At 42.2% G+C, this 25,389-nt stretch overlaps 2 protein-coding genes across 3 annotated transcripts in view; one reads left to right on the top strand and one right to left on the bottom strand.

Moving 5' to 3' along the window:
* Nucleotides 1-9,835, bottom strand: part of INSYN2A (inhibitory synaptic factor 2A) — a 44,531-nt gene extending 34,696 nt beyond the window's left edge. The window contains exon 1 of the mRNA XM_065639403.1: nucleotides 9,784-9,835. The gene's annotated coding sequence lies outside the window, so the exon portion shown is untranslated. The remainder of the gene's footprint in view (nucleotides 1-9,783) is intronic.
* DOCK1 (dedicator of cytokinesis 1) overlaps nucleotides 1-25,389 on the top strand; it is a 287,412-nt gene that overhangs the window by 129,290 nt on the left and 132,733 nt on the right. The gene's annotated exons all lie outside the window — the stretch shown is intronic.

Raw genomic sequence — 25,389 nt, 5'->3', positions numbered from 1 at the left:
CAACCTGAGGATATTTTACTGGTAATCTAAATGTTTTTCTTAATTTTGAGTTAAATAGACTGCTTCTAATATGTTGTTTCTTCGACATTCTGACTTCTCCTTAAATTCATTTAGGACTATTTTCAGGCTTTGAAAAGGAATCCAATTGTTAGATTAATTTGAACATGTCGTTAGGATACAGGCTTAAAAATCAAATAGTAGTGTCCTAAATATTAGTAAGTAATATCCAGTAAACAAAACTGTACTGATAAAAATGTTGGAAAATATGAACGACCTTGGCCAGTTATTAATTATTTGTTGTCTGTAGAACTTTTTCCTGTGTGTTACAATTGTTTATAGACTTCAATATATAAGTATAAGGATAAAATGCGACTTCCGGCGCAATTCGAGGGTGAGGGGATGCCCATTTTTTGTGGTATGAAAAGTACTGATGACTATTATTAGGATCCTTCCCAGTATATCTATTGACATACAAAACTGATGTGGTGGACCAGTCCGTCTTCCTTTTCTCAGAGTTGTTTGTGTAGAATAATAGAGTTACCAGTGCTGGTAAATGTCAGACGAGTATTTTTTTTTTTACACCTGTTTTGAAACCCTTAGGCATTGAACTTGAATTTTCTCGCTCTTGAACTTGCTCTTGTATTGCTCAATCCCAGATTCATTCTTTTTGCTGCATTTATGGATTCTGTATTTTATCAAGGAGAGGGTGAATTGCCCTGGCCTTGGAATCTTCCTGCTTTGAGAAGTTCGCACCACTTCAATCAATTACAGAGCATTTTACTACCATTTGCCTGAATTAGCGATTTCAGCCTGTGGTTTGGAGATTCTCTTCTATGTTATTGCTGTGTGTGCCAGAAAAGGAACCTCCTGGATGCTCTTGAGGAAAGTTACTGTTTGTGAAGGGGGGTTATGTTTTCACTATATATATATATAAGGGGGGTTATATTTTCACTGAAAAAAAATTAAGAGGTTCCACACACTGAAACAAAGTCTACGAACTTAAGCTGATCCTTTATTTTTTAGTTACAGTCTCCTCCCAAAACCAGCTTTGCGATGAGTTATTTAGAAATAATGCATTGCGCTGTAAGCTGCAAACATTTGGTGGAGTCGTGATGGTTCGTAGTACAATTTTTTAAAAAAAAATGATCTATTGATCATCTAGTTTCAGTGATGACATATGATAGATTCGGAATTGCCTTGAAAGGCTTCCTTTGGAATAAACATGATCATATGGCATTTGATTTATCTTTTTTTTTTTTTGCCCCCCATCCATTGGTAGGCTCTGTAAAAATGATGTATAAAAATCAGATCCTAGCTAATGGCTGAGAGAGACAATAAATGCCTTTAAATGCTCTTGTGAGCTTTAGCTTTAGAAATAAAATGTATGATTTAATAAGCCTGTAGAATTTTAGATGAAACAGGAATCTATTGTAGGATAAACTGTTTAAAGAGTTTTCCTTACAGAACAAAACAATTTCCCTGAATGCACAAGCCGGTATATGCTATCTTCCGTAATTCTGACACATCTACTACGCGTTCTGAACACAAATTTTAATAATAATTAGGTTTTGTTGCTTCCTATATTGTTACATGCATGAAATTAAAAGGAATCCATTTAACGTGATAAAAATTCCGTACATTAAGGCTGACTTTTCCTATAATACATTTATGCAACTGATATTAACACCAAAAGGAGATTTGCACTTGCATTAAAAACAACAAAGAGCCTTGTGGTCAGAGTTAACAACTATTAACTTCATAATGGAACACATGCAATGTTGAAAGATATTCCCTGTCAATTCATAGTGTTGTTATAACTTCAAACATTTGCTAGGATTTAGTGTATTGGAAAAAAATAACATTACAGTTAAAAGAATTACACTTTTTTTCTTCCGGTGCAGTGCAGCTCTTGCGCCTACGAAAATGGGAGCAAAGGTTTATTTAGCATTATTTTGCCATGTGAATCTGTGCAAATCTTTGCTGGTGCTCGCAGTCTAAGGATGCTGCCGAGGATGTGTTGCCAGGAGGATCAAATAGTTCTGCTTATATTGTTCTGTCTTCAGGAGTCCAGAAGCCAGCGTGCTTTCACTGGAAGGCTTTTTCATTTTTATGGGACTTTCTGTTAAATAATTTAAATAGCAAGCTGTTAAAACCAAGAGCTTAAAGACAGTTCCTTGTCTGCGTTGTTGTCGAATAGTAACTTTTAATTGTTCCTAGTAAACGTCAATAGTTTTTGTGGGTGTTCAGGAAAAACAAACAAACAAAAAACCCCCGCAAACAAAAAATCAACCCCCAAATGACAGGACAAAAAGCTGTGTTCTGTTCTTCAGCTTCGGCCAACAGGTTTGCAAAAAGTCTCATCTCCAGAGAGAGCAATCTGGGTGCTGGTGACCGAGAACGTGTCCAGACTGCAAGCACCTACTTCAGCCGCAGGTTATTTTCTTTTTCCATCATTGCTCTTCAAATGTTGGGGAGGGCACAGAGGAGAACTGAGGTAAGAGGGTTCCAACCCTGCGCTCGGGTCTCGCGTCTCCCGTTTTGCTGTGCAGGGGACGGAAAGGCTGCGGTGGGTGCAGCGCAAGGTGTGCACATCAGTGCCTTCCCCCGGGAACGCAGATAATCTCACTGCATGGAAAACGCGTTTTGGAGCCTGTAGCAGCTCGCTACAAATGGGAGGTGACAGACGGGAATGACTTTGCAGAGGTCAGTGGTTGTAAGGCAGCAGAACGTTGTCAGCTCTTTCGACTTGGATTAGGGTTACGTGCAGACGAGTCTTGGGAGGCACCAGCTGGGTAATTTAGGTCTAAAACCCGACCTTGTTAGCAGGATAGTAATTGGGAAATAATATCAGTCTAGGAGACTTGGGTTTGCACGCCAGTGCTGTCAGCAGTCCCCGGGAAACACAGGCTGTGTAACTGTCGCCTTCTCGAGGAGCACGTTTGTGAACAGTTTCTGGTTTCAAGCAGGTTCTGGCTCTGCTGTAATTGTAAATTAATCAATGTACGGTTAGACCTGAGCGTGCTGGTGTTGGAGAAAGACGAGAGGAGTACACAAAGCAGTTTGACTTCTGCTGTAGCAGAGGCTTGTACAAAAATGAGCATTAGTTCCCCTGAAAGAGTGTTATTAGTAGAGAAGAAAAACCTGTGCTTTACTTGCTGTACTGCAAGTGAATAATAGTCCCTAACATTGCAAAACTTCTTTCATGAAAAACTGGTTCTAAGATGCTTTTGAAATAAGCAGCGTGAAGGAAGAGCCAAACTCTGATGTGAGGGGAAGTCGTCTTAAATCTGAACACGGTGCCAAGGCTCCAAATCTCAGCTCCTGAAGTCTCAAGTTCTCACCAAACATGAGGACTCTGGGAGAAGGGTCGGAGTTGATCAGTAGCACCAGTTCTCGTTCCAGGTGACCAAGGAATATGTTTTTGGTTTGATTTGGTCAAAACTGTGTGGAGAATGAAAACAATGAGAATATGCAAAGATGGTGTGGAGATGTGGAATAAGTTTATTCCTATTGCAGGTTTTGTGGACCTGGGAGATGACGTGGAGTAAGATCTCGACATAAACATTCTGGCGATGGTGTTTTAGGATGGGTTATTTCTGATATGGATGATGAGGAAGTGTATTAAAGTAATAATTAGAGATCATCTTAAGAATATTTGTGTGCCCCTGTGTCTGAGTTACATACTCTGCTTGTCTGAAGCTGCAGGTTCATGGCTGAGAACTCCCTGATTATTAACCAGAATTGCCTGGTAACGCTTTAGGCTCCAGAACTATCTACTAGACAGATAATTTGCATCATGTTTATTGTGGCTTTGTGTGTTTTTATACTATCACAAAGTGTGAATGCAGGAGTATAGCACATTATTCTCACCAACTTGCTCAGCTAGGACTACTTAAAGTACACACATTTCATCTTGAATTCAGCAACTCAGGCTCAGTCTACAGAATGGATCAGTGTTACTGGTATTACCAGGCAGTTCAAGCATAATTTCTGCTGAATTACTCTTTCCAGCATTGGCATGTTTTATCTGTCTCTTTGTCAGCTCCTTAGAGGTATTGCTGTGTTTTAGTTGCCAATGGCCTTAATACACAAAAATGTATTGAACTGATCCCCAAGTTACATTTCTTGACTTGTGGATATCTCCTCATTCATTTCTGATTGAACGTGCAGAAGACAATAATGAATATAATAACAAAATGGGTATGAACAACCAATTACTAATTATTTGAAGGATTGGGCTTGCTGTAGATTTTTTTTTTCTTATTCATATATAAATACACAAACACTAGTGATTTCACTTAGTTGGCCCTTCTCCCAAGAAGAGCAGGAACTAACCAGATCAAAACTACTTTTCCTGTTACTAATTTATAAATACAGTCCTGAATTTACACACCTGCTGAAGGGCTTTTGTATGGAGCATCACAGAGCCTCCGTTTCAATTTTAAGAGTCATTTACACCATGGTTGGGCTGGGTAACTCGTATCTGCTTTGACCTCACCAACTTGTTCCAAGCAGCAGCACCACGACTCTGGCAGCACCGTTGGCTATGGTTAAGTTGGGTTATTACTTATACCCAAACTACCCCGTTTAAAGATAGTTTTGGATATATCCATCCACGCCGTGGTCATACCCGTATTTTGCTTTGCGTGTCTCACTGAATTTTAGCAAGACTTCTTAGTCCTGTGGCTTAGGTCACCGAGGAAGCGGGATGGAAGCATTTAAGTTGTATAGGCCTCATAATTCCGGTCGAAGTGAGGTCTAAATACAAAATGACAATTTGGAACTAATTGGAAGTTGTGCTGGACATTTTTAGTGATACAAGCAAAGCTCTTACAGCTTTAAGTGCTATGGCTGTGACTTGTTTCATAGAACTGTCTCTTGTGTGACTGAACTACTGCCAAGGTGTCTGCATTTTTCCTGGAGGTTAAAAGAAAATGAAGAGGTGCAGAAGGGCATAAAACAAGCAGGGAAGGTGGGGAAGGGCACAAAACAAGTAAATGATTCTTTGTTAGCGTTTGACACTTCCTTCCTGCTTAGACCAAATGATCTTCCTTTGCTTTTGTTTTTAAAATGGTTTAATTTTGTAACTATGTGGGCTTTATTTACAGGCAAGCTATAGCAATCATGGGCATATCATATAGCAATCATATAGCGATAACACAAAACACTTGTTTCTCTTCCCCATGGATGTCACAAACCTGAGTTAAGGCTCGGATTTTGGCAGTATTTTTTCAGTACGTATAATAAGGAATTCCTGTATCAGGTAAAATGGAAGTAAGAGTAAATACAGATAGAGAAAAAAAGTCTTTGAATTGTGTAGACTGCTCTCTGGAGGTGGGCAGAAGACTTCAGTTTTGCATCCGAAGGAGCAGGATGTCCAAGTAGAAATCAATATGGGAGAAAAAAATTCTTCAGCACACAAAACCGATGCTGAAAAACGTCCATACAGCTGAGGCAGACAGCACCTATAGGAAAAAAAAGTTTGCAGAGGGCTTCCACGATGCTCGGTTGCTGCTAAGACATCAGTGTTCCAGCCCATACGCTGGTGCTGTAGATCTTGGTACATCAGGTGCAAAACCCACGTGCTTACACGCGCTCTTTGGTCCAATGTATCACGGCATTTCTGGCCTGTGGAATGAAACTCTGGTGTTGGATTAAGATTTTTAGGAAGCAAACTGGTAGCGTTTCTGCAGGAGAACCCAGTGCAGTGAATGGTTTATCTGAGGCGGTGTTGTCCTCCCGTGAAATGTCCTTTCTTGTGCGTCGCTGGCCGATCACTCCATTCTGCTCTGGTGAACGTTAAGTACTGGGCTACGGGTGAATACTTTGTTTTCCTTAGTTTTCATATACTATTATTTTACTAGTTGTAGTCTTTTGCATTGAAAAGTAATACTAAGGTCTCGTTTCAAATACTAGAAATGTCCATGTCATTTGGCTGCACTCAGCCATACAGTTGAATTTGTAAGATGAACATGAACACGTTGTGGGTCAGCACGTCGCTGGTTACAAAAAACTACCCCAGTCCGTCCTTTTTAGTTGCTGCGGCATCAGATATATTTGGCCATAACTACGTAGCTTTTGTGAGATGTTTAACACTCTTCTTTCTTATATGGGCTGAGTCTGGTGCCAAGTGATCAGCGATGTGCAGAGACCGGGGAATCGGACACATGGTAGAGCTCCAGCAAGGACAAAAATCTCCATTTGTAATGACAGATTCAGAAACTCAGATCTGCACCCAAATATTGTAGGACCTGGAGGCCGTAATGCATCTCTGTTTAATTCAGACTGTGAAAATGGCCCTTTTTCTACTTTCCTCTGTATTGAAACCAGTGGATTTGGCTGGAAAAACTATTAACTGGAGTAAAATCAGGCCTGGTGTCTTTGTGCCACTGAAGGGGGAAAAAAAAGGCAAAGAGGAGGATACCAAGAGTTGCTGTTTGATCCCTGAATTCTTATTTTTACAACCAATTATCTTTGCCTATAAGCCTTGTGCTCATATGTGTAACTGGAGAGCAGATGAGTTTTAAGGCCCTGATCACCATGACACTGTGCTGTGCAAGCGTATAAAGAAGTTGAACTATTTTTGAGAGTATTAAGGGATCAGCAGAGAGGCTGTTTTCTGCCTGAATGTAGTAAAATGGTAGTAAACAGACTTCAAAGTGGGAATGTGCCACTAAAATAAGAAGATGCCCTGATCACATTCTGTGTGGTCAATAATAATTTAAAATTGAACGACAATACCCAGTGAGTCGTACCTGTGTCTGTTCATAGGTTATATGGTATTTTCTAAGCAGAATAAAAGCAAGCACTGATTTTTAAAAGACTAAATTTACTCCCACTGAATTCATCACTCTGAGATTTTTTTTTTCACTTAAAATATGCTCGTGATCTCATTTTCTTAAAGACTATTTAATTTGCAAACTGATTCGTAAAAATATAAGGGAGCATTGGGCTATAAAATAGATTTGTTGCTTACATGTTTTTTTAATATCTTGAACAAATTCTCAGTAGTTCTTTAAATAGTGGCTGTCATAAAGCAGAATATAAGACCTTTTTAATAGCTAGTTTAAACAGGCATGTGATTTTTTTTTTTTTTTATGTTCTCCGGTATTCTAGATTTACTGTAATCTTCTCAAGTATGTGTGAACTATGTGACTGCACATCCTCAGTTGTCGCTGTCCAACATGTCTATGGTTGGATAAAGAAATACCTTGGGACATCACTGCTCTACAGCTTCATGGAGGTCTCCTCACATTCCAGCACAGATTTTTGGCACTAGGTTTCCCTGCATTTCGCTGCCCCATCGCTCACTGCAAAGGGTGGTGTTGCTAAGTTGGCTTTTAAATTCTCCAGAACAGGATATAAACAAAATTGTCATTGTCATTTGGACAATCTGTGCTTGTGGTTGGGTTTGCAGGGACTGTCAGGGTGCGTGGAGGTGACCAGGAGCATTGGGTCCCCGGTGGTGCCGTTCTTCTGAGCCACGTTCTCCTTCTGTATGTTCATCTCCATTGAACTTAGCTACTATTTATTTTTTCACCTTTGAATTCATTAGATATGCTCTGCATCTCTCATGCAAAAATCCTTCTGTCAGTGAAATAGTTAACTGCGGGGGGGAAGAAAATGCAGCGGTGATCTTATGAGCTACTTGTTTGTGAGCTTAATTAGGAGAAGGGTGCACTGCATGTTAAGTGCTGTCCCTCTTGATAAGTAACCAATACTTTATTTTGTGGTGCTGTTGCCCAGCTGTTGTTTTTTTTTTTAATGTGTCAATCTGGGAGAAAGGCACTGATTTCATTCAGGATGAGAATGATTTTGAGCATCTTGTTAAAAATATACATCGTTAATAATTACGGAGTCCTAAAGAACACATTTTTCATCAAGGGCATCATGACGTCCTTAGCAAAAAAAAAAAAAAAAAAAGCTTATTTAGTATCAGCCTTCCCCAGTGAGCTCATTCTATGCTTTAAATACAGCAGCACCTTAAACTCTGGGGCAGTAATTTTATTTTACAGCTGTTCAGTATGAGTGTTTGGATTAGCAATATACATTATGTATTCCTATTGAAATCAATGACTGTATGCCATCACCGTACAGAAGAACATAACCCTCGAGATGATAAATTAGCAATATCTGAGCACTGAGATATTTTTATCTGAGCTGCTCGTATACATTTATAATGCTAGAAAAAAAAAAAATCCAGCTTTTAACTTGGAACTGTTATTTGTACTTGAAGAGAACAGTATTATTGTAGTAAAAAAAGCAGGAGCAGACTGGTAGAACACCAGTAGGCTTCACAGCTAAAGTGAGGAAATATGTGTTACTCTCCATGCTTGTCATATTTTTACTGTAGATACGTTTGCTTGAAATTTTACATTAAATTATTCTGAGTACCTGGCTAGGAGAGTAACATGTCATGTGATTTTTTTTTTTTTTTTTTTTAAATTTTTAAATTAGCTAGTAGTTTTTTACCTAGCAGCTGGATTTTAACCTTGATACATGCAGCATTCTTGACAGCACTGCGAGTATGAACGGTAATCACGATGAAACACTTAAGCGGAGGGAATAAATCCCCAGTTTATATTAGACGTGACCTGTTACTGGTTTGTCTTTTGTTACCGCTTTCCAGCATTCAGCAGAAAAATAATGATGCTCGGAGGCTGGAAAAACAGGTCTTTCCAAACTTCCTGACCATAGAGCCTAATGAGTTAAATTTTCCTCTGTGATGCTCGTGATTTTTGCCGCTTAGACACACAAGGTCAAACGCAACTGCTCCATTACCTATTCTGACTCGTGGCGGAGTGGGGGACACGGTTCCTTTGGGACAGAGCCCTCGGGAGATGGTGACATAAGCGGAGAAGCGTATTCGCTGCTTTTTGACATGCCGAGCTGTCCCTGTTTTGCTGGTGCTTGCTGCCCCCCCCGCCTCCCCCAAACCCATCCGAGCCAACTGCAGCCCCGCATCCCCCTCACTGCTGTAACTCTGGTAAACACGGCAGTAAGTCGAGACGTCGAGGTCACGGGAGAGGATTTTTACTAAGAAGGTGAGATGGAAATGCAAAGCATTGGATGCCTGGCAAGATGCAAGGTGATGACTTTGGCACCGGTTCCACGCTCCCTTTTGTCCTATTTGCCTACTGCGTTTTCATGGCATCTCCAATTTAAATGTGGTTGATGACGGTGACGGGGGACTCGAGGGGTGGAATGGTCTATTAAATCGTGAGAGCCGCTGCTTCTTGGTAGTAACACTTCACAGAACAGCAGCAGCTTCAGCCCCTGGAGGGGATTTTTGCTTTTGTTGGGTTTTTAATGAAGTGCTGTACTGCAAGTTACTGGATGAACACGTCCAGTGTTCTTCCATGGCCGTGTTGTGTGGACACTTCATTAGGGCTGCGTTTGGACTGCCCTGCGCTGAAGTTAATAAGCAGCGGTAGTTCCTTGCAATCAATCATGTGAAAAACTAAAGCACTTTTCCCATCTTCCAAAAATCCTCCAGCTACAACTCTCCCCTACCAGGCAGCACGACAAGAAACGCTGGTATTTTTCTAGAAGAAAGTAGCGGTTTGGAAGTGTATAGTGATATTCCCTCCTTATCCGTCTCATATGAAAGTTATTGAATGCAATAGCTGTTCGCAGGCAGGCAGAGACACTATTGCATAACGCTGGCGCTCAGCGCGATGCTTTATGCCCATCCCTACGAAGTTTTCATCGGGAAAAACCAGGGCAGGGGGGATTTTTAGGAGGGTGGGACAGCCGAAGGGGGTTGCCAGCGCCGAGCCTTACCTTGTGCTTCCTCAAAGCGAAGCGGCGGTGTGTGCGCTCCCTTTGCGGTGCATCTCCCTCCCTCCGCCGGGGCCGTCAGACGCTCCGCGCCCGTCGCGCATCGGCTGCCGCTGCCCGGAGCCGCTGCCCGCCCCGAGCCGGAGCCGGAGCCGCTGCCCGCCCCGAGCCGGAGCCGGAGCCGGAGCCGGAGCCGCTGCCCGCCCCGAGCCGGAGCCGGAGCCGCTGCCCGCCCCGCCGCCGCTCCCCGCGGCCGCTCCGCTCCCTCAGCTGCGGCCGCCCGAGCGCTCGCTAGAGGCAGCCGCCGCCTCCCGCTCCCCCGCTGCCCTCATCGGCTGCGGCGCCCGGCTCGGGGGGCGGAGGAGGGCGCTGATGTGGGGAGGGAGGTAGTGGGCGTGGGGGGGGGGTCCTCTCGGCCGGGTCCCCGCCGCCGAGCGGGGGGGAACTTGTTGAGCGGGACCGGCGGGCGTCCTCCAGCCGGGAGGGAGCGGGGATGGAGCGATGGGGTGGAGCCGGGGGGCCGGGCCCGCCGCGGGGAACCGCCTCGGCGGCGGGAGGCGGAGCGCTGGGCCGGCGGGGGTGCCCCCCGCACCGGGCCGGGGGCGGCTGCGGGGACCGGCCGCGGGGGGTGAACCGGCGGGTCTGCTGCTCGGTGCGAAAGGAGAGAGAAAAATTGGGCGTTTGGGGATAGGGGATTTACTGCCTGACGCAAAAATCTGCAGTTATTCCTATTTTTCCTCTGTTATCCAGTAATAATAGATTTATTTGAAAGCGATACACGCCTTGCTATCATTGCTAAGCACCCTAGTTTTCCAGTTGCGCTACTTAAACCAGAAATGCTGGAGCAGATGCAGAGTGGGTGATGCTGATGCATTTGGGAGTGCGGGTTTAAAGCTACATTGCTGCATTTTATTTGGAGAAAAAGTGTTTCAGGGACTGAATGACTGGATGCTCCCATTTGCTTTTAAACCTTGAATAAAACGGACATAAGTTTAAAGCGGTTTGACAACGCCAACGATAGTGTTCTTGGAATTTAAATCCCATCTTTCTCCCTTCCCCTTTTTTGTTTCAAACCACGTTGTAATTTTAGGGCTTTTCAGAGGTCTTTTTCATTTAAAATAAAGTTAGAAATTAAATGGGTTGGGTATTTCATCAGACCAGTCTGACAGACAGATGTCATGAGAGACACGAGAATTCATCTGAGTTGAGAAGCGGTGGATGAGTCCCCTTTCTTTTTGAGGATTTCAGTAGCGTTGCTGTTTAATAAATATTTTTTCACCGCAGCATGAAACTGTCTTATCCCAGTGCCCCCAGGTGCGGACCGCGTAGTTTGCCTGTGGTGGCACCGTCTTCACCATCGGTAGCGGTGATGAGGATTGTTGATCTTCAGGTTTACTGAAGGGACCCCTGATTTGAAGTGGCAGATCGGACGGGCTGGACGAGCCCTGGCGTGAGCATCCGCCACTGACCCCGCAGCGGGGACAGACACCCAAACCACGCGCTGAACGGGTCAGAACGACAACATGGCACGATGTAGCAGAAATACTGGCTCAAGTCCTGGGCATCTCAGAGGTGATGAGCTGGAGCAGCCCCCTGCACCCACGGACGCGCGTTGCTGCGGTTGGAGTAACTTATTTGCGCCAGCTTTGCTGTCCTTGCACTGAGCTCTGCTGATAGAGCCCAGCAGCGGGTAAATAAATCCTCACGGACGCGGCTGTCACGTAAACACCGGCGTGGAAGCGCGGAGCTGAATTCACAGAAACCCTCGGTTTACGCTGCGGTTCAGCTGTGCGGGACTGGATCGGAGAAGCGTTGCACAAAGCAGGCAGTCGGCAGAGGGCAGCTGAGTCGCTCTCCCTGTCCGCTACCTGCCCAGGTACTCTGCTCCCCTCCCTCCTGCCTTCACTCTGCGAGTTCACTGCTCAGCCCTAAAAGCGGGTGCCCGAGAGCAGCTTTCTGCATCCCCGCTCGGGGTGGTGCGCAGGGATGGAGCAGTTTCCATCGCACTTTATCACCTCTCTGGGTTTCTTACAATTATTTTCTGAACTAACGTATCAACTTGCTCGTTGATACAACAAATACCGTGTTCGTTTGTTTGTTTTCTTTTGCTCCTTTTATTTGTATTCATTCTATTCCAGGACCTCTGTGGTTTTCTCTGTACCAAAATAAATCTGTTCTTGGCTGCAGCCTGTAAGCAGACGTAGGTAATGTTGTGTGATATAGCGACCACATTTTAAATGTGTATGCTGCTTCAACAGAAGCAAATAGATCAGCGGTAGTAGATGCTGTTGCCTTTTTACAAGGTGAAGATGTGAGCTGTGCACGCTGCGTCCCAGGACGTGCTGGAAGAAAATACTGTTGTGGAGATAACCTTAATGATTTGAAACGAAAAGCCCTCTGACAGAAGAAGCAGTTAAAACAAGGTTCTTATCTTCTCCATAATTATATTTAGAGGCTGTTATCCCGGGGCTGATTGTTCTTGCACTGCATTATGTGTACGCCCCATTTATAAAGCCAGGCAAGTGTACAGCATTTTGCTGTAGATTTTTAGTGAGTTGGAAAGGACTTTGCAGTTGTGAACCAGATTCCTGCTCGTCCTGCACAAGCATGACAGTGTTGGTGTACATAAGGATATTTTAAATCGTGGTTTGTGAAAACACGTTTTCTGATTGTCATGTTTCACGTTACTGTAAAAGGGCGTAGAAGTAAATACACTGGGAAAATGGAAATACTTCCCATCTACCAGTTTTCAGCCTTTAAAAAATGCTGAGTGCAACTGTTGCGTAATGAAACGTAGTGTCAGAAATGATGTTTGAAAAGGGAGAGAGAGGTCTGACTTCAACCTGGGAAGATGCAAAGAGAAAAGAAACTATTTATTATTATTTTCTTAGACTGCAAATTCATTTCTCTCTAACGGAGTGTCCTGCCTGCCCAGATTGTCTTTTCCTTCAGGTGTTTGTCAAGGAGGAGCGAGTTCCTGTAAAACACGCAGGTGTGCGGGTGGCATTCCTACCTTGGACTTGTAGAGCGAGTGATAAAACCATCAGGTCGCATTTGAGGGTAGTGAGATGCACTTTTTTAGTAGCATCTCTGGAGATAAGAGCTGCTGTAATGAAGGGGTCCTTCTTCCACACTGCTAATTTCATGCTAAATTTGGGCATCTCTGCATGTTTATAAATGTTAATCTTCTCGCGCAGCCTGGTATTACTGGTATTAGTGGCATTGCTGGGGCATCTCCTCCTTGTTTTGGCTGGAGAACCGCTCCTGGTGAATGCCATGCCCGGGGGAGATGTGTGTTTGGATGATTATGCTCCACTAGAACATGCAGGTCCTACAGCGTAACGTTAAAATGTAATTTTCTGGAGCGGTCTGTGGAGTTCTTGTCAGTCCTTGAGGAGACAAGCTCAAATCCAGCTCAGGCAAAAGCACGTGGCAGCCGGAGCTTGAGTTATCTGCCAGGTATTGCAGCTGACGCCAGTGTGGGGAAGATGATAACCAACACCAAAGTCGTTTTCCGAATCGGCGCGAAAGCTGGTGTTTAAACTTAGCCTAGTTTAAAATGCGTGTTGTACACTGGGGTGCAGGTTCAGGACTGGGTTCAGGGTCTGTCAGAATGGAAAAGCCAAGGAAAGCGCTGGTGCCACGTGCACGGGGTGAATGGTGAGTGGTGGTGTCGTCCTTAAGCCCGGCCCAAGGGCTGGGGTGTCTGCACCGAGCTCCTGATCCCGGCTCCGTCTCAGGAGAGCGTGACCCGTTGGTACCTGCTATTGAATATACATTTAGTAACTTTTATAAGGAGAGGTTACATAAATGCTGACACTGAATACACAAGATACAATCATAGAATCATTTGGGTTGGAAGAGACCTTCAGGATCAAGTCCAACCATAACCTAACCTAACTCTAGCACTAAACCATGTCCCTGAGAACCTCGTCTAAACGGCTTTTAAACCCCTCCAGGGATGGTGACTCCAGCACTGCCCTGGGCAGCCTGTTCCAATGCCCCACAGCCCTTTGGGGAAGAAATTGTTCCCCAGATCCAACCTTAACCTCCCCTGGCGCAACTTGAGGCCGTTTCCCCTTGTCCTATCACTTGTTAATTGGGAGAAGAGACCAACACCCTCCATGGGTTACTAGAGATGCACATAATTGTTTAGAACTAGTCTAATTTGCCACAGAACCTTACCGCCTCCTTTTTAGGTGAAAGAAGAAGTTTAGCTGAAGTTTACTTGGTTTGAAACGTGGAGACGTGGACCATGTTTTGCCTTTTCTCTCTGTAGTCATTTGGGACCAGTGCTATCTTTGTTAAAAGCAAATAATTTTACATTGCTGGATCTTCATTCCCATTAATTAGGTCATTATTTTTATATGATAGCTGCCTGGTTTTCTATGCTAAATCTGTTATTTATTTACTTGAACCTGCCATTGGAAGAAAAATGACGGAGTGTTAAATGTTTTCCTCTCTTCCAGCTGAGGTGAATGCAAGCTTGGCTTGAATTTCTAAGAGGTCCTCATGCAATCAGATCCTTAAAGGTGCTCCTTGCTTTGAGGAAGGATACAATCAGCTTGGCTGTGATGACAAAGAAATAAGGGCTCTCGGAGTCACGTTAGGCAGAAATTTGAGAGATTTAATTTAGTGTCTTGCTCCAGGATAAGTTTTTTCCATGAGCTTGGACAATGCATTTGAGACTCTGCTTATGTCTGTTCTTTATCTGTAAAGTGCGAGTAATTGCACATCTGTTAACTTGGAGGAACATTTTGAAGATAAAGTGGATTTAAGATTATGCGTATAATACCCATAATACCTGCGTGCGGCTAAAATATTAAATAGCTGATTAAGTGAACTGCCATTTGTGGGTTTTCTGCTCTAAGAAGGAAAATGCTGAGTAACCTCATTAGCTATGATAGTTATTTCTGTCCTTCGCTGGTATAAGTATGAGCAGGATTTAGACCTTTCTCTTAATTTCCCTTTGTACAGAATATTTTAAGAAAAATATAGCAGCAGGTCTTACCAGCTAAAGCTGAGATTTTGAGTTCCAGTTGGATGCTGTCTCATTAGGAATCCGAATTGCTGCTGGGGGTGTTAATTTATCATTCATACCAAGAAAGAAGTCCTAATTTTATTTGGATTGTAGACTTTTTTTTTTTCCCCACTGTGTTTATAGTTCAGAAAAGTTTATTTTCAGTATGCAAATGTTTTTGGGAAGGGAACTAAACACGCTTGCTTGTTCTTCTAAGGATGGGAATTACAAACTGGTCTCTCGTGGTGTGTACGAGCTGTGGAATCACTTACCTAATAAAGATGTTCCCGTAGATGCAGAATTCTGCACCGGTTAAATTATCATGCAGCCTGTACGGTTAGGAAATAAATGAGGGTCTGGGAGACCGTGATGTATGATACCCTAAATGGCTGCATTTTGTTCATCTTTGAAAGGCAGTTTAGCTTGTCGTCATTACTGATGATTTGTGCTTTTATAGCCCTTCTTTTTGCATTTCAGAAATCCTTTGTGCCCATCTGAATAATAAATCACCGTGTTTGATTTGTTCAGTAAGAGCAAATGCGAAATTACATTCTTATTAAGATGTCTTGAGAAACTGTAAGTGTGGGTAAGATTTTTTTTTAAAGGGATATTATGCCAACTTTTTAAACATTTTGTTTTGTCTTGCCTATTTTATTACCTTTCCAAATCCCAGGGACATATCTCCAACTGCTTTATGGTAGAGGGAGAAATACTGCCCTGTTTAAAAATAAAATATCTGATCATACCTTTGATTGCCTTCAAACAAAAGGTTTCAGATTTAATGAAATCGGGAAGGAGCATGAATTCCATCTTAGAATTCAAGTTACGGACTGAAGAAGAACAGACGTAACCAATAATAAGGATAGTTTCATTTGCTCTTTGCTGGAATTATATATTATTTATACAACCCTGATTTCATTACAAGGAGGATTTGATGCAACTTTTCTGTCAAACTGGAGAACTGTTCAATGATATAAGGTAATTCAAATTTCAATATAGCATAAAAATACAGGCTTTTATGTGCTTTTACATGTTGTTTTAAGGCTGGAAGCCCAGACAGCAGTCTGGTACTAATGCGTAATACTTAACAGAAAAAAACCAAGCTAAAATAAAATGTACTAAACAAGTGAAAAATTAAAATCATACAAAATTATGTAAGAGAGAAAAAAGTGAACAGTCCAAATAGTCAGAAGTAAATTGAATGCGTCATTTCTGTCAGTGCTCTGAGTCTAAAACTAAGTATTTTGGCCGTAACGTTCAGAAATGAACTCTTTAGTGTCGTTTCCAAAACCCACATGCAGGCACCGAAGTGAAATTGCCCTCCGTAATTTTGAATGATGGCAGTGAAGGAACACAGACATAAAGAGGCAGGTTGCCTTTAGCCATATGCTCGCAATTAAAAGTTTCTAGTCCTTTGTTTAATGAGGGGCATGATGAAGAGGTCTGGTGGTACAGATGTGATGGCCACCACAAAGGTAAAAAATTATTATGCAAATCCAAAAAAGATAATTTCACAGCCTGTTTGCTGCTCTGGGAAGGCAAAAATTCTGTATGGTCTTGATCAGTATGGCCTTTCCTACCCAATTTCTTACTGCGGAATGAGTAATTAAACAACAGGGTCTTATTTGGGATTTAATGAAACACATTTTTGCCTCCACCGTATATTTCTTGATAGTTTAGACGTTGATGTCATAGTGCAGCTTGCAAATTAGCATAGTAACACACTGCCATAGTCCAACACTTATTAAAAAATCAAACCAAAACAGTACCTTTTTTTTTTTAATCCAAAACCTCTGTTGAAACCCTCACTTTGTTAATACAGTTGTTAATACATTTAGTAGCGCATCACATTAGAAGACCTGAAAGAATGTGGGCTTAGCAAAAGATTCACTTCTATAGCATTGGTAGTACTAATGTCAAATATTTGTGTAGAAAAATAATGTTAAGCTTTGAGTAGTACCAATGCTCCAGCTTTTTTTTTTTTTTTGGTAAAATAACCTAGGAACATCAGCATTTGCAAATAAGGGTATGCTAAATTTATGATTGAGTGTGCAAAGACTTAATTCTTTTAGGTATTAAAATGTATGTGACTAAGATTTACCTTAAGAAAGGAATATAAGAAGTTATTTTGAAAAGTCTGAGAATCCCAAAAGCACAAAATATTTAAATAAGTTGTGTTGTGCAGCGGTGATAAATCTGGGCAGCCTGATAATGACATTAAACGAGTTTACGATTGGCAGTGAAGTCCTCCTTAATCCTTGGTCTGTGGCTCTCCAGAACACAGTACAATAAAAATGGCTCTGTCAGTGTTAAAAACCATGAAAAGTAGCACCACATTTTGATTTTCTTCAATTTTTAATCAAGTTCAGCACTTTAAATACTGATACTTAGCGGCAGTTGAGGAGCATAATTCTATCATCTAGCGTAATTAGCACATGCTTTAAATCCGAGGAGTGTCAGTCAATGTTGGGGTAAAGCCCGATGATTAATGTCGCTGTCAGGGCGGAGATGCAGGCGCTGGGGTTCAAAGCAGGAACCTCATGTTTAAAGAGCTCCCCATCCTTCCTTTCTCTGTGTCCTCACCTCCCCTTCTGGCCAAGCCTTGATGGGGACCTTTGTTGGGCGGGGAGCTGGAATTACTGCTGCTTGGCTCCAAATGGGACTCGCTCATCAAACCATCTTGTCTCAGAATTGGTGCAGTCCCTTGCTGGACCTGCCTCCGTGACTTCTGCAGCTTCAACTTCCATCGCTCGCTACGTTTAAAAAATAAATGCCTAAATTAAAAGTATCTTCTCATTTTTGCTTGAAATGCATCTCCTGTTAGCTTCGGCGGCTGCCTTCTGGTTTTAATACTGTGAATTTGTGAGTGACAGCTGTGCACTCATCTCATCCACCACCTCTGAGCATTTGTAAACCTCAGTCTTATAAATCCTCCCTCTGCCTTCGTGGAAGGATCTGGGACTTGGTGGCCCCTTCTCAGGAGGCAGCTTCTCCATCCTCTTGTCATAGAGTCACCGAGTGGTTCAGACTGGAAGGGACCTTTTGAGGACCATCTGGTCCCACAGCTCTGCTGTGGACGGGGACATCTGTCGCCAGACCAAGTTGCTCCAAGTCCTGTCCAGCCTGACCTTGAACACTTCTGATGGGCATCCAGCCTGTCCCAGGGTCTCACCACCCTCATCCTAAAGAATTTTTTCTGTATATCTAACCTAAACCTACCATCTTTCAGTTGAAAACCATCACGCCTTGTCCTGTCACTACATGTCCTGCCAAAAGTCTCTCTCCATCTCTCTTATAAACCCCTTTAAATATTGAAAAGCTGCAAGAAGGTCTCCCCAGAGCCTTCTCTTCTCCGGGCTGTCATTTTGGTTGCCCTGCCCTCTACCTTCTGCCATCTCTTATATCCCCCTTGAGCTATGGAGGCTGCATTTATTTATTGAATTCAGTTTCACTTCTCTCTGAGATGATATAAATCAAAGATTTCACGAAGGGCAGTAGTAAACATCACGGGAACTTTATTTGTGAGCTAAGTTTTTACTCGGGATGATGAGCTAACGAGGTTTGTTTTGATGTATAATGTTGTTATTTCTCATCAATTACCAGATGACAGATAAGATCTGCAGCAATTCATTATCTAAAGAAGGAGCTTGATATCCTGTTCGAAAGCTGAAGGTGATGCTAAAGGGACAGATAGCGGCTGACACATCATGTCACAGACATTTTTGTTGGCCGACACAAGGGAAAGCAGAATACTTGTACGTGTTAATTTTTCCATTTAATGAGGAACAACAACAACAACAACAAGTTTTATTAATTCACAGGGATGCAATGAGCATTTTCTTTGTATTTATGCATATTTATCACTTGGTTTGAATTGTAAACATATTAATTCCTGCTTACCAGTTAATGACTTGGGTAATGTTTGTACTCTCTTTATGCAGAAATTGTCCATAAGCCTCACATTTTCTTATAGAAATAGACTTAACCAGGTCTGCTTCCTTAGCCCTGAAAGACATTTTGTCTTACTGTAAGTTGTTTTTTCTAAGGTATTTTTAAAGCACTCTTAAAAAAAAAAAATCCTTAAAATTACCTTCTCAACAGAATACTTTTTCAGCCATACCAATAGAAGATACTTATTGTTTTCAAGAGTTATTTTTGCCAAATGTCAAGAGTGGGTTGAGTGTTGCAGGCTCAGCCATAACTCAGGGTTGGTTTAGTTTTCTGCCCCCAAAGAAAATAGTTCCGATGGTATTAAAGGTATAGACATTATGTCAGGAAAAATACTTTCAAAATAATGATATTACTGTATTCAGGTAGGAATAGATCATTGCACTCATGTTTTGAGACCTAAAAAGAGGCCCTGGGATCAATTTGGATATTTGACATCTCTCAGGTATCTTCTTCTTTCCTTTTCTTTTCTTCTCTTTCGTATTTTTAGTATCTCTAAGTAATTGTGTCATATAGAAATATAGTGTCATGTTACATATTCTATCATAATGATATGGCAGTTCCTTTATTTTTAAATATTGGAAGAAACAGTGGGGGTAAACATGCTCATATCCGTATCATGAAGAAATTGGTTATGTTGACACACCAAATTGAATAGTGTTTTTAGTGGAACATGAAACCCCATAGTTTTTCTTAGGAAAATAACAAAATAACCCTAGCTTGCTCTAATGATTCATGGTTAATTTGGATAAACCATGGGACTCAGGTGATGGTTAATTTGGATAAACCATGGGACTCAGGTGTGGAAGTGCAACCCTCACAGCTCAGCTCCCATGGCCTTAGTGTCCGTCTGTGTTTTCAGGGTTGTTCCTTGCAAAGAAATAAGTTAATCTGCTTCAAAAATATTATCGATATCCAAATACTAACATGGTTCAAGCTTTCCAAAATAATCCAGGGTTTGGCAGGACTGAAGCATGTTTGTGATTTGAGAATGGAGGGTTTTCAGTAGATAAGCCTTTTTTTTACGTGTACACGCTTGAGTGGGACAATTTTACTGATCCTGTTTGCAGTTTGCTTTTTGAGAGTTATTTAAAAAAGACCTGAAGAAAAAATAAGCTTGCATTTTTTCGAACTAATGAAAGCCATGCAATGTTTTGCACAGATCTGAGCATGCTAAGGCAGGAAAAGTATGATTTTTGTTTTTCTCTGCATCCTTTGAGATTCCTGTGGCAATATCAAGTGACTTTTTAGCATTCAGTGTAGAGAAGGATGTTCCAAAAGAGAGCTAATTTGTGTTTTTTGAATGGACTTGGGGACCGGACAGCTGTACCACATGCGCATGAGTTGAATGCGTCTTCAGACTAATATGTTTTCCATCTCGATAACTAAGCTCTTCCACTCACAGTCTTTTATTATGCTCTTTACTTTAGGTGGTCCTTTCCTTGGCCTCCGTTTTGCTAAGGAGGTAATTCTCAAACTTTCCTCTTCCACATTTGCAAGCTCAGTGCTTTAATGTACAATTTTATTTATTTATTTTTTTTCCTCTCTACTGTTTGAATGTCTGAGCTTTGGTCCAAGGGCATCAGTCGTGACTTCCAGCTTTTCTTTCACACTCTCAGTGGTGAAAATATGAGCAGTATTTATACAAGGTACACAGAGCTGTTAATCCAGAGCTGGACCCACTGGGATCGGGGACTGCGCAAAGCAGCAAAGCGGACAGGAGAAGCAGACCCGCAGTTTTCAGTAACATCTTGTGAGTATATATGAGAAAGAAAATGGAACTGAACTCAAACATAAGTGTAAAACCAGAAAGCCGCAGCCCGTCTTTGGCCTGGTTACCATCTCCTTTGTCCCCAGCAGAAGATGCTCAGATGGCCAGCGCTGCTGCTTTATTCAGCTGTGACAACTCGCAGCCCGCGCTATAAAAAACTACAAGGTTTTTTTCTACCCTCAGCTTTGTTGCCGTATTGTAGTCGTAGGAAGAAGTGTTATGCGCATAAATATGTGGATTATCATGAAAATTTTAATTAAATGACTAAATAGTAAGTAAAGATGGCAGGGGAGGCAGTGTTGCTAAGTTAAATTAACACCATATAGCTTTTGCTTCAGCTTGTGCACTGGTTTTTAGTTTTACTTATTCTTTCTTAATATTTCTTATATAATTTGAATATGTATCAAAGCTGCTGCTTTGCCTCAGTTGTCCTGGTCTGAATGTCCTTCACCTCGTCAGAGACGTCTTAGGTTTCCATGACTGGGATGGGAAATCCCAGGCGAGTCTGAGCAAGGAGCTGAATGTCACAAAATGTAAAAGAGGTTCTGCTTAGTACGTTACTGCTCAGCTGGCAGTTTGGGAGTAAAAAAGGAGAAAGGAGTGAGCATCACGGGTGGTGAGGGGCTGGAAGAGGCTGCCCAGAGAGGTGGTGGCTGAACCGTCCCTGGAGACATCCCAGGCCAGGCTGGACGGGGCTCTGAGCAACCTGAGCTGGTGCAGATGTCCCTGCTCATGGCAGGGGGGGCACGGGGGGAGCTGGGGAGGGCCCTTCAACCCAAACCGTCCTGTGACCTTGGCGTATGCTCACCCAGAGCCTGGAGAAGAGAAGCTGAGAGGGGATCTTATCAATGCTGATAAACATCTCCAGGGTGGGCGTCGAGAGGATGGACCAGACTCTGTTCAGTGGTGCCCAATGACAGGATGAGGGGCAACGGGCACAGACTGGAACACAGGAGGCTCCATCTGAACATGAGGAGAAACTTCTTTGCTGTGAGGTGCCAGAGCCCTGACCAGGCTGCCCACAGAGGTTGTGGAGTCTCCTTCTCTGAGACATTCCAACCTGCCTGGACACGACCCTGTGTGACCTGCTCTGGTGACCCTGCGTTAGCAGGTGGGTTGGACGGGATGATCTCCAGAGGTCCCTTCAGCCCCAGCCAGGCTGCGATCGTGTGACAAGGACACAACCGGCAGGCGCTGAGCTCTGTGGAGCAAACCAGCGCCTTGGGCTGCCAGGGAACCTGGGCCGTGCTTTGGAACGTTTTAAGTCACTGATTTTAATCTCATTGGTTTGGATTTAATTTTAATTGCTTTTTCAAAGAGAGATTAATTCTCATTTAGGTGTGGGTATGTAATTAAAAAAGATCTCTTGACTTAAGTTGCTTTTGTTAAGCACATGCATAGGCTGTGTGTTTGTGAAAGCAATTACATAGTTGAATATACGTCTAATCCTGTTCTTAATGTTTAAGTGTTATTGTGCTAGAAAATGATAAATGACTTCTTATTTGGGAGGGGATTTACTTTTTTCCACTTATGATTTCTGGCAAGATGACATTGGAAGGAAAATAAAATTCAATTATAAATCAAAATTTATTTCAGCAGTGGAAAACCAGCACTTGTAAATGCTTTGCTATTAGTTGAATATATTGAGTGTGTTGGATATCATAAGGAAAATTATCAAAACATGTTTTGCACTTTAGTTACAATGAGTTGCTCAATACCAAAGGCATTCCCCTAAAATGCTTTTGTTGGGTTTTGGTAGCACTGCAAGCACAGAGGCACGTGAATTAGCTTCGTCTGGAACCAGCACAGCTTTATGAACAAATATTCCCTCTTGGCCTCATGCTTATTGCTTCCATGCCAGGTTAACTAGTGTGGGGAGACGATTGCGCAGACGCTGGGGTGCTGCCGTCAGGTCTTGGGGTACCTGCCTGGCACCAGATGGTCAGTAGATGCAGATGAGCCCTGTCCATCAGGAGCTGGGAAATCAAGTCCCATGTCTTGGCTTTTCCACTGAATGGAAAAGAGAAAAGAGATGTCCTGGGTTTAAAATTTTCAGTGTGTTTCTTATCTTCCCAGTAGATGTTATTCACCTGAAATAAGTGGAGTAAACCGGATTTAAAAATAAAAATCTGCGCGCGTGCAGAAGAAACTCCTGTGGTTGTAACTGGTCTAATTACTTCAAAAAGATGTACATGGAGGTGCAGGCTGCTTGCTTTGGTTCTGTGGTTTGGTTCCCTTAAAATAGGCTTTTCAAAATTTATTTATTCCAACCAATTGGTTATTTAAGTCTTCATTCTTTTCATGTAGTCTAAATACTTTCTTTAAAGAAATGCATTTCAATTTAATGCTGTTTGAATTCATCCTTTTTATTCACATGAGTTACTGCTTCTCTCATTTGCTGTTCATTCTTACCCTGAGAATCGTCAGGAAGGGTCGAAAGCAGAAATCGCCTCCCATTACCCTCCGTGCCCGTGGCTGAGTACATGCTGTTTTCTTATTGACATCTGCTGCCTTAAGTTTCCACAGTGCCTCCTGAAATGTCCCTGCTCGTACCCGAAATCCGGACGGGTTCCACAGAGGATCGTGTAGCTCGGGCTTGTGGTCCCGCACGGGCTCTGTTGTGCTCCTGCCAGGAGTTTCATGTTCCTTTTCCTGCTGTTCAATGTTGTGATTGGCCCCAAATCAGAAAAAAAAAAAAAAAAAAAGCCCAGTTTGTCCTTAACTCAGCTGATAGTCTCGTTTTGTGTTGGATTTCTGAGTGTTGTTGCACTGATTTCTGCAGTAGGGAAAGGATAAAGACCCATTGATCAGTAGCATCCTCTTGGAGCATATTATGTTCAGCTTTTGGGTCATCATTCCAAATAGCAATAAAAAAAAACGTTTTAATTAATTTAGTTTTCCACAATATAAATAGATGTTCAGCTCTTTTTTGCTTAATTACATATTATAGATTGATTTTGTATTCTTTTCATGAAGTGTCTTCGAGCTTTGATGCTCTTCTTGGTACTGTAAGTTGTTTAGCAATAGGTTGTCTGAAAGAATCCCCAAAGCATTCTGAGTTACTCTGAGTTTAATAAGAAATAAAATTCAAATTTAATAATGTTCCGGGGAAGAATTATGTCATTCTTGGAGGCGCAACCCACATATTATCGTTTTCAGGTTCTGCAGATGAGTCCTTCCTTGTTTCCTTTAATTAAATGCAAAGTTCTAAACAGGTCTGTGTTCCTTGATAGTGTATCCTTATGAAACAGAGACATGGCTGCTTCTCAAAGTATCTGTAGATATCTTCCCGCTCGGCCTGTCGGAAAGTATTTAAATCTGAATTTCTGTCTTTTTGTTGTCTGAAAGGAAGCACTACCGAGTTTTTCCTCTGCTCCTGGCAAACCTCGCAGACATTTTATAAAATATGACAAGCTGAAGAAATTACAGATGAAGTAAGGTTGCCCATGCAAGAGGCAACCTATATATATATATATATGTGTGTGTATATATATATATATGATAAAGGGAAAACCTTCCGGTAGCCAGTTTCCATATGGTGTTGTTGGTGATTTGCATCTGCTCACCGTGCCCCTGCGTTTGTGGCTCTATGATGGGAAAAAATGGGTTTTCTCAGTCATCTGGTGAATCGTATTAATCTTTGCAGCTCCTCTTGTCTGTCAATGTTGGTACAGAAAGTCTAACTTCAGGTGTAACCTGCCTGGGGATTGTATTTCTTTTATTTAACATGATGGCACGTGGATTCGTATAAATACTATTAATTGTGCTGCTACACCGTGAAATATCACAGGAAGTTGAAGTTAAGTTAGAAAAGTCATAATAAAGGAGCGGGCTGCTCTCAGCAGTGCTATCTCTTTTTAACCAGTTTTCCCACCCCTTGGGGAGGAGGGAACGAGAACGTTGTCTGTAATGGGGTTTTCATTTTGATAACATGCAAATGTCTTTATTTTCGCACCGATGAGAGCGTTGCAGCAATTCCTGTCTGCAAGGACTACGTAACCTTCTGCAGCACTCGAATCTGAGCAGCACATCACATCATCAGAACCTGCCTCCCCCAGAAGCCTCCTCCCCGCATCCACAGATTTTATCCCCAAAACCTAACAGAACAGCCCCAAAATAAAGGCAGAAATCAGTTAAAAAATGCAAAAGCTTCCCCGAAATGACCTCTTTTTGTAAGTTCATTTTAAATCCAAGGATATATAAACTGTGTGTTTCTATCAATTAAATTTTGATTGCACCTATTTCTGATCTTTCAAGCTCGCTGAGGCCCTCAATGAATCAGTTGCTAAATGTTTTATGTCACGGTATTTTATGTCAAAAAAAAAAACGCACCAAAAGTAGAATAATTTGTCTTAAAAATGGCTGTTGCTTTTAGGAGTGTGCGAATCTGGCAGGATCACCTGTCTTGTATGAAGAGGAGGTTCATTTAAAATATAATGTATCTTCCTGCAGTATTCTCATGATTTGTCATAGGGAGGATCCTTTGCTGCAGCGTGATTTGCCTGCTGCAGAGACAATATCCATAATACCTGTAGGCTACCACAATTACCGAAATTACTCAAGTGCAGTCATTCTTAACGTAGGATGCTAATTATCTTAAATTGTCTTTTCTTTTGTCATTACGAAACTTAAATTTTTAGCTGGTCTGCATCAACTCCATTGTAGTTTGTTTACGTGGCTTTTAATTTCGGTCACGTTTGGTAAGTAAAATTGTGCTTCTGCTCGCGTTAACTAAACGTTGTGGTTTAAGGATATGTTCAACCATGAGTAAAGTTTTGTGGTGTAGGATCCATAACCATCACAAACCAAAAAGATCCTCTAACTTCATTTTTATTTTAGCTCTTCAGTGACTTCTGTTTGCTCCAGAGAA

This window comes from Caloenas nicobarica, chromosome 7 (genome assembly GCF_036013445.1).
Source record: "Caloenas nicobarica isolate bCalNic1 chromosome 7, bCalNic1.hap1, whole genome shotgun sequence".
NCBI classification, from domain to species: Eukaryota; Metazoa; Chordata; class Aves; order Columbiformes; family Columbidae; genus Caloenas; species Caloenas nicobarica.
This window is presented reverse-complemented; position numbering and strand designations above follow the sequence as displayed.